The 10,608-nt window shown below is 41.0% G+C and overlaps 1 long non-coding RNA gene across 1 annotated transcript in view; it reads left to right on the top strand.

Annotated features, from left to right (window-relative positions):
- Positions 1-1,361, top strand: part of LOC118964913 (uncharacterized) — a 21,978-nt gene extending 20,617 nt beyond the window's left edge. The window contains exon 4 of the long non-coding RNA XR_016496780.1: positions 509-1,361. This is a non-coding gene — a long non-coding RNA (uncharacterized LOC118964913). The remainder of the gene's footprint in view (positions 1-508) is intronic.
- Positions 1,362-10,608: the final 9,247 nt, after the last annotated feature.

The raw sequence follows: 10,608 nt of genomic DNA, 5'->3' as shown, positions 1-10,608 counted from the left end.
TTGCGCTCTTTGGCCCCATCCGAGGCATTTTTGGATGTGTAATTTACTAATGAAAACCGTGATGTCTTTTTCGCCCCGGTAGTTAGCACAGTTTTACTTTAAATAAATGTTTAAATTCCAGCATGGGTTTGTGAATGAATAGAACAATGGAAAAGCAGCAGATTTCTCTCTTGATTGTGCCCAGATGTGTGGCGGGATCTGGAGCTTGTTAAAGTGTGATTACCAGGAATATTCAGCCCAATTCAATAAGTCAAGCTTTTAGAAGGAGAGCATTTCCATGTCACTGTTTCCAGGAGGAAATATTGCATTGCTGACTTATACCTAGTAATATAGACACTGTTACCTGCTACATGAATACAATACTACTGGAAGAACACCCTACAAATTCTTGGGTTATTTTTGAAAAAGAAAAAATATTCTAACCATGTTCTTCTTCTCTTTTGACTATTTTTGTTACAATGACAATCACACGTTGTGTTGCTGTGTGTGTGATTGTGTATATTTACAGCGGCTGGAGATGGAGAGAAAACACCCTCGTACACAGCCTCGCCTCGCCTCTCCTCGCCTCTCATCTCTGCGCTCGTGTGAGAGATGATCAAATCATCATATGGAAAAATCCAATGTGATCTAAGCAAGAGGCAGAAAGGTCACAGGGAGTCAGTAAAATGGATGAAGGCTAATGATTATCTCAACCTTTATCTAATCAATAATCATTTATCCCACAATATTATGGACACTATATCCCATTTTCCATTAACCCAGGCAGGATGACAGAGGCTGTATTGTTTCCTAAGGCAGCTTTATGGCAGGGTATGTCTGAAAGGCAGTTTTAAGGTGTGCTCTCAACTGCTCTGAACCTGTTAAGACACTCTTACGTAGTCTGGACTTAGGCAATAATACATTTTTTGAAATATTGAGTGTTTGAAACTATGCGACCGGAATGGTATAGAATAATAATCGAGCAATTTCGAAATGGCCTACAGTTTTAGCTCCATCAAACAGTAAATGTGGGTTTAATGAAATATCATCACATTACACAAATAGTGTTTTTTTTTTTTGTGGGAAAATAATACCTTAGATCATTTGTTAAAGCTGAAAACAAATGTATGTTCTTTGGTTTCTTATTGTCTTACGATCACGAAAACACACATCTTCCTCTATTAGCCTTGGTCTCTAAGGAGTTTGTATTTGCTACCGTTATGCTGCAGTAATTTGTACCGTTACGGTCCATTTGGAGTGACCCCATCCTCTGTGACTGGGAGTGTGTCTCCTGTGTCTGTATGCTCAGTGATGCCATCTTCATCCTAACCTTATTGCTTTTAATGACTCCCTCTTTCCTTTCATGAATTCTTTATCGATTTCTTCTGACGTCTGGTGAATTAATTTTCAATTACTGCAACAACAAACAACCAAAAATCCCCCCCCCCCCCCCCCCCCCACACACACCACACTAATGTCTGGTTCCACCTATACGTACGAGTGTGTATAAGCGTGTGTGTGTGTGTGTGTGTGTGTACAACAACGTGGCGTGGTGATGTTCATACTTTCCCTTCCACCGTTCTTCTTCTCTCAATCCATTCAGCAAAGGACTGGGGGAGAAATATTCATCTTCAAAGTCCACACTCAAACACTCATGCACATGCATACACACAAACACACACACACACACGCGCACGCACACGCGCACGCACACACACACACACACACACACACACACACACACACACACACACACACACACACACACACACACACACACACACAGACACACACACAGACACACACACACACACACAGACACACACACAGACACACACACAGACACACACACAGACACACACACACACACACAGACACACACACACACACACACACACACAGACACACACACACACACACGCACGTGCACGCACGCACATCCTCAGACTAAAAGACACACACTAGGGAGCGTGTGAATCCGACGGAGAGAAATTGTACTAAAGGTCACAGTGTGCTAATGGCCAGGCTATCTTACATGAAATAAGTCCAGACACTTTCGACAGGTCTCTCAATGTCACAGAGCAGCCTTTCGCTGCTGCCCGGCCCTGACGTGACTGGAAAGCAAGGTGAGGTGAGGTGCTCTGCGTTGATGTGCGGTTCGTGGAGAGGCTTTTCATTTTATGTACTCTTCAAAAATCCCCGACAACGTCCTGTAAGCATAGCCAACCAGTGCAATCTATTCCCCCCGTCATTTTTTAAGAATAATAGACACACTCCAATACTCGATAGACATGCTCAGTGTTAGACTCAGGAGTACAACGTCAATTTTAAATACCCACAGGTCATTAATTACAGCAATTATTCACTTTCATTTCTCTGACATATATTGACTGTTGTTTTTTTAATGCGCCCAACCTAAGCCACCCAGAAGACTTGACAGCAAAATAACAGAATTGTTTAAAGTGAGCCACCATTTTATCAGAGCTTTGGGCATAGTCATAGATTTCTTCAAATGTGATATGAAATGTGAAGATTTTTTGTCAGTTGTCCAATTATTTCACATTACTATGACGCCAAAGCATCAGGGAGTTTGATGGAAAACAATACGGAACATAGAGTGTGTGGGCCTACTTCTGTATTTAAACAGGAACGAGGGTTGGATAGATTGCATTAAAATGGCTATTGAAAGTCTGAAAATAAGAAAATGACCGTATGCTTTGTAAAGATATGTTGCAGAATGTAAGAGACCAACTGCTTGTGTTGCTCTATGTGTTGGCAGCTGTGTACATGTGTGTATTTGCCCTGCACCTATGTCCCCGGGCTCTCGGCCTCTCGTCCTCTCTGTGTTTATGTTGTGTGTGTGTGTACGTGTGTGTGTACATATGTCCGTGGAAGTTGTGTGTATTTGTGCGTGTCCTGACCTAATCCCGTCTCTGCTCATCCTCCTATGAGAGTAGCGAGAAATACAGCTCTGTAATTGTTAGGTCTGGCCCCCACATTCTTTACCCAGGCGACCGCCCCGGCTCCATGTCACTTTAACAACCTGGAATTATCACCACAATGGAGATTTCAGGTTAAAAGTGTCTCTAAGAGAGTATAGATACATTTTCCATCAATAAATTTCCCTCTCCGCCCAGTTTCTTCTAAGTCAAGTACCGCCCCCCCCCCCGCCTTGATTGACATTTTTACCACAAAATTATAACATGTCTGTCTGTGAGAGGGGGTGTCTTCCTCCAAAATTAGCTAACCATCAAAATAAAATAGGATAAGTTCATCATGGTGTCATTTCACAGGAATATTGATTCTTGCAGACATACAGGATTTCCCATTAAAGCAGTAGCCAGTGTGTCTTCGGCAGACAGTAAAGCACATGAAGGATGCAGTGATATACAGGCCTGGAGAGCATCGTTCCCCTAACATTGTCTGTTCGCATTTAACCTTTGCTAAACCAGCAGGTCTTCCCTTTACTCGGAGAAAGGCTGAGGACTGGAATTGAAGACGGTATTCATTTCCAAAGTTAGAATACCTTGATATATATACAGCACTATTTGTGCACAAAGCAACAAGGTTTGTGTGTTGTTCTAAATGTACAATTGTCACTGAAGGATCGTGTTACACCGTTTTGTGAAACGATCACTAAAGACTGGGAAGACAGACACCAGACAGTCCGGCATGAGATGTCCTGTTTTTATCCTTCGCTGGAGAAACTGAAGTAAATCAACCTAGTGGACAGACACTAACGACTGTTGGAATGCTGCCGGAACAGTAAACAACGTCAACTCCACATCTCCCCGACACAACTTGAATCAACAACTTTTTAGACTAGTCCCCTTCATGTCACTCTAGCTGTTATATAAACTACGGAAAACTACCCCGTTCAGCTATCTACAGGGGGAAAATGTTTAACTACTTGTGAGACCTTTAGAACCAATGAGGTTGAGGGGTCAGTACAGCTCAGCTCGCCCAACAATAACCAACAATGAACAGAGTAATTGTTTAACCATCCAATCAGATTTCGGCCATGTGATTCTTTAAAAAAAAATTCATATCAGTGTTAAACCAAAAAATGCAACCGCCCAATCGGATGCAGAGTAAGTGCTTCAACATGCCTATAAGAACTAAAGAGTTGCCTCAGCAGCCAACTGGTTGCCACGTAAGTGCTTCAGTATGACTATGGGAAATACAGGAGAGCTTAACCAGCCCCAGTCATACTGCTGTAATGAAAGCCAGATTGAAAGAGGGTTTGGATTGATTTCCAACATCTTGATTTGATATCCTGAATTAATTATTTTAACTTGAATAATATATAAAGGAAAATAAATGTAGAACACTCGGGGGAACAAGAGAGGGCTTCACTACTGCTGAGTTATCTCTTGGCCAATCTCACCCGCAAGACTACTCTCAGCTGTGTGTGTGTGTGTGTGTGTGTGTCTGTGTCTGTGAGCGTGTGCGTCTGTGTGTGCCTGTGTGTGTGTGTCTGTGTGTGTGTGCTCGTGTGGGCGTGCATTCACACACACGTGAGTGTGTTTGTGTATGTGTGTGCATGCAGAGTATGTTTGCAACATATATGTGTGTACTGCGCGAGAGTATGTGTTCCATATACTGTTATGTGAATGTTTGTGTGTCTCTGTCAGATGGTTGCAACATAAGATATATGTGTGTATGAGCGGCAGTTTTGTTTAGGGAATGTATTAGGAGTTCAACATTGAACGCCCACAAATCCGTCATTCGTTTTTATAAATCTATTAAAATACTATATACATAGTGTATTAAAAGACAAAAACTATTGATTGTATTTATTCAGTGGACACACAGTCTGCAATACATTGCTTTACAATAGTAAGACATACAGGAGCCTCCAGTGTGCTCCTTACTGAATCAAAGATACTGTAACATAAAATGTCTAATACTCAACAAGGTGGGTTGCTGGCAAGGCAATCGTTATTGGTGGTGCACCTTCCCTTTTGATTGTTGTTATTGATAAAGTAATCTACTTTCTCTACCCAGAGTATTCTAAATCACCATCAGAGTATCTCTTTTCCTTTAAAGGTACTTTTGCCGACTCATTCTGCAGTAGAATGAGAGGAAACACCGCACACCCTTTCGACACAACCTCTGAAAAGGGCTACACAGCTCCACTGCCAGCACTCGATTGGAAGGTAGTGCCTTCCCTCTTCCACCCATCCCACCTGCATCTGACGCCCAGATTATCATAAAAGAAGGCTACTGTCAGCACGCCCGTGATTTACTGACAGCCTGAGCCAATCAATCTCAAAGTTCCGATTAAAAGTACAAAAATCAAGTTCTCTGTCTCTCCTTTTTATTTTGAACGTAAGCGAAAATAAAGGGAAGCCTTTACATTTCATATCTTCCAGAATACTCTGGCAAGTATTCAGTGTGCTCTACTTTTGTCTTTCAACCTCGCCGCGGGAGGCAGCGCTCATCCGCAGGAGGCAGCGCTCATCCGCAGGAGGCAGCGCTCATGACATCTTTATATACGACGTTCTCGTTTCAAAATGCCATCGAACATTCGGATGAGTGCTGCACTGTGATCTCGGAAAACAAAAAATACTGACATCAGATTTTTCTTATTGAAACGTGCTCTGCTGAAGAGCACGTCTGAGTGAACCAAAGGGCATACCGTCTCGCATTAAAAATCCTACTTTACATTTCCCTCCCAAAAAAAGGCATAATTATACTTGGACGTATATAAATATGTACCTGTTTTTATAGGTAAGTTCAGCAGTGTCATAAAAAAACAAGGGATAGCACTTAATCACCAGGACAAATACACATTAACTTTTGAATTAATTTACCCCAAAAATCTCAATTTGAATATGGTAAGCCATTCTCATTACCCAAAACAGATGCATTCAAATTCAGTCTGTAGGGGACAAAAGGGTAGTGAGAAGGGGACTCTTAGTCACTTTTAGCCCTTTTTCATTTCCCACGGACTAAATATCTATCTTTGAATTCATTAAAGGTTAAAAGCTTCCTCCGATAACACTCTGTCTTCTCTCTTTGATAATACAGTGTCATCACTGCAAAACCCTGTCAGCCTCACAGTGATGTGTCAGTCATGCATTCAATAATAATGGTTTGATCATTTTTAATGTTTAGAGGAGGAGATCACAAAGTCATTAACTATTTTCTGACTCCCTCAGCAGTTAGTGGCGATGTCGCAGCGTTGTCGGGGTGAGCCGTAATGTATAGTGCTGCAAACAAGAAGGATTGCAGGATCCCTGCCTCCCAGCCCGTGGGAGCCCGCGGTGACGCCGGAGCTCAGGTATATGGATGGCCTGAGGAGGTCTCCATCATTCATAAAACATGCCTCCGTACGCGGCCGAATTGATCTTGCAAAAGAAGCAGGGTGGCACAGCTACCACTTCATTAGTCTTCTCGCGCCACAAATCACCCTGCACTAGCCTCCAAGGGACCGCAGCCAACCCCGCCACCCTCACCTCAGCTCTCCTCTCCTTAAAGGCCCAGGGAAAAGGGTGCCGGTTAGATAACAACACCATGATAGCAGTGTTATAACAGCTTGTTAGCATTGTGTTAATTTTAGCTCAACATCAGAGTGATGGTACAACGCAGGCATGGTGAAGGTCTAGCACTGAATTAGGAATGAGCTCAGATCAAGAAGGAGGCGACATCAGAGCAGCCAGAGCAAAACAAAGTAGAAAACGCTGAAAAGCACACGAATCTTGTCAATGCTAATTGATAGCCAGTGGTCATTTTGAGATTCCCGGATTAAATCAAGTCCCTTCTCCATAAAACGATGTGAAATATTGATGACATTTTATTTTCCATGGTTCTGAAATGAATTGCCCCGTTCCTCTACTATTTCTGATGAATGTTTTTTATTGCCTTTTTTTGTTGTTGCTGTAGCTGCTTGAGAGAATTGAGCGTGGCTTTGTCTGCAAATGTTTCCAACTCACCAGAGAAACCCTGGAGGACACAACCATCATTGGCCATAATATTAGTTCCTTTTTGCTTCCCTCTGAATTTGCCTCTTAAGATGCAATTATAGGAGTAAAATAAAAAACGTAAGGTGTATGAATCTACGTCCCGTTTTTTTATGTTTACCGATGACATTAATATTGTCATTAAAGCAACTATATGTGATGAAGGTAAATAGTCAAACTTAATTAGTAAAAGCACGTTTTCTATCAAATTGTCTGTTACACACCTGCAGTGTATACAGCTGATAAGAGTCACTTTGGGGGCTGAGCCACCCTACACGCCACCCTCCCTTGAGCACATCTGATTCTGCGTCAGACAGAAGTGTTCAAAACCAGACAGCCAGCACTGTAGACACTGTAGACGATCTTAAGAGCAGCAGTTCGTGGCCCTTGCAGCATCACTGGGGCGGCAGGGTAGCCTAGTGGTTAGAGCGTTGGACTAGTAACTGGAAGGTTGCGAGTTCAAACCCCCGAGCTGACAAGGTACAAATCTGTCGTTCTGCCCCTGAACAGGCAGTTAACCCACTGTTCCCAGGCCGTCATTGAAAATAAGAATTTGTTCTTAACTGACTTGCCTGGTTAAATAAAGGTAAAATAAAAAAAAATCACTTCAAAAATGTCCATTTGGCAGGTAGCATTGTCTCCTTTAGACATGCAAATCTTCACTGCAAGCAAGCTAGAAAGGTATGCTCCATTATTTCAAAAGTAATTCAAAAGCAAAACACAGAGCTGAAGGTACGCCAAGACTTCACAGATTAATTCACATTTCAATTAACATAAAATAGTCTGATTTATCTGATTGGATTGGTCAATAGCAACTTCACATGTGGTTTTTATCAAATCAGTCAGATGAATACATAAAATATCAAAGATCACTGCATCAAATAAGATAGTATATTTGAAAATAAAAACTCCAAAACTCTCCACCCTTTGAGAGAAAATGGCAAAACAAATGCAAATAATAATCTCATAATCAAGAACAATTATTGGAGTTAAAATCAAAACAACTTTCAAGCAAATGGTTTCACACGCAATTTGAAAATTAAATACATTAGCATGTCAGTTTACAGCACCCAACATTAGAATACCAATGTTGTGAGAAACAAGGCAATGACTTCACTCATAGCACACCCACATCTCTACATTCAGATGGACTTACCCATATGTACTGCGCATAGGGAAATAAAGTCTTTGTGTCTTAACAGAAGCCATTACATTTTGTCTAGCAATCTGTATGCATCAAAGAAAACGCATTCACAAAAGTAACCTATATAGCTATCATTAATGGATCAAAAAAATGATGGCGTTCTAAATGAAGAAATTATTAACACATTGTCAAATCATCAAAATCCAAACATTTAGGACAAAACTCCAAATTATGCTATGCTGCAAGTAAAATCGAGACGGACGACACCTCCCTATATCCCAACATCTTCGCATAGTATGACTGCTTCTGTGACAAGAGTTACAAAACCTTACTGAGTAGTTGGTCCTACCCTGTGGGCCGGCAGGCTGCCTGAAATGTGCAGGTGGATTTCAACAGTGCTTGACCCATAAGCCCTTCCCTTTTTAGAAATCACAACTGTGCTTTGTGGGCTGTTTGGGATTAGCCTCTGTACATGTCCCAATAGCTGCAATAGGGCTATTTTGGTAGCTAGGTCACTTTGGAGCTTATTTGCTTTCTGTTCTACCAAGTCTTGCTTTGCATCATGTCGAAATAACCTAGTCAAATCGTGATCTTTTTCTCTATTTGGCGCTCTCTGATATCTCTGGAACTTCACAGTGGTATAAATAAAGTATGTTCATCGCTAGTTTTCTGTGTCACAATTCGTTCTTCCCGGGTAAAAACACTGAGAGCTCGAGAATTAACATCTTCTTAGATTTTTTCTTGCGCATGCCAATATATTTCCTGTAATGGGGGATTTCATCCCTAGTCGAATCAAATTTGTGACCATTCTTGCGTTTTTGATCAAATTATTAATACGAGATTATACGGGAAATATCAGTCGCCTGCATATTCGCCATCACGTAAGCCACATATTTGTTATACAGTATGTCGGGGAATCCAATGTAATAAACTTCAATTTAGTTCAAAGCATCCGTAAGAAATATCGTGTCGGGGTCACCATTTATGACCTGTTTCAGGAATCTAGGCTTATCACCTCCTCACAGGAGAGGCATTTTAGCATATTTCTGCTTTTTATCAAAATGCTTCTTTTTTTTTTTTTTTTTTACAGAAATGCCTTCTGGAACATGTGAACTTTTATGTGCCTTAATAACAAACTTGAGTTCCATCTGTAAATATGAGTACAATTGTTAAATTAGGAGCCAAGTTGGTTTAGCCTCGGAAAAAGACAGGAACTTTCCTCCTAGCCATGATTGGCTGAGATAATAGATGGGCTGGACATGGCAGGAGATGAGTTTGGATTGGTCTGCCATATAGCATGCTACTGTCTATAATGTGAGGTGCTCAAACGTTTAGCTAATTTTATGAACAACATTTACAGTATGCCCTGAATTTAGCAGGCGCTATCGACAGATCAGGTGGAAAAAGTTGTGATGGGCTACTTTCTGTACATGCCACACTGACCGTGTGAACCAGAGTGACTTGACACACCACTGGCAAACAAGATGTAGCTACAAACAAAACAGTTCAATGGTTCCAGTCTGCTGTGAAGCATTCATCCATCTATACGGGTAAGAGTCTTGCTATATACTTTCTAATTTTGTCAGAAAGTAGTTTTGTCAGAAAGTGTACTGTTAGCTAGCGAATGTTAGCTTGCTGGCTGGCTAGCTAACATTACATGTATGATCTGTGTAGTAATATTATTTGAATCAGGAACCCATTTTCATTCGTAGTTATAGCCTAATGTTAGCTAGCTAACATTGAATCTAGTTGGTTAGCTTTAGCTACCTGCTGATTCATGTTACAGCTATGACAATGTTTGTACTGGTAGTAGTATGAGTTGGGATTATGCCGGTTTATTGTTTAGCTAGCTAACTAGCTAGCTAGAGATCTAAGTAAAAGACTTCACTTCGCCAGATGATTACGTGACCCATCAAGTTAGCCAGGTGTGTCTGGGGGTGATTACGGCCATCTATTGTATTTCATGAACATGTGCACATGTCTAGACAATTGTGACCCATCCACTTAGCAAGATGTGTCTGGGTAAACGTCATCTAATTAAAATATTTCAAAAATATATTTATCTGGACACATTCTGTTTTTGATATTGCTACTATGCCAGTAACCATTTCACTGTACCGTTTATACAATCTGTATCCTGTGCATGTGACAAATAAACGTCGATTTTTATTTAATATAGTGTGTGTTTACCAGAGATGGTAACATGAAGAACAACATGTCCCGAACCAAAGTCAGATTAGGATAATGACAAGGACATCATTTTTTACCTAGAGTTTTCTATATTGCAGGCTACTTCTTTTGCCACTTTTAGTCTTGAAATCTTTGGTTGTTTACTATGCTACTCAATCTGTTTAGCACATGGCCTCACATGTGAATCCTTAATCCTGTTCCATTTGAATTGGACCGATTTACAAGTTTTCTCTCTGAAAAATGTAGTTAATTCAATCTGATTGTCATGAGGTTCAATGACTTTGTCCACACAGGGCATCTGAACACACCAAATACATTTTGATGATTTTC

Source organism: Oncorhynchus mykiss, chromosome 6 (assembly GCF_057628025.1).
Source record: "Oncorhynchus mykiss isolate SJ-2025 chromosome 6, ASM5762802v1, whole genome shotgun sequence".
NCBI lineage: Eukaryota > Metazoa > Chordata > Actinopteri > Salmoniformes > Salmonidae > Oncorhynchus > Oncorhynchus mykiss.
Note: the sequence above shows the minus strand (reverse complement) of the source record. Positions and strands in the feature narration are given on the sequence as shown.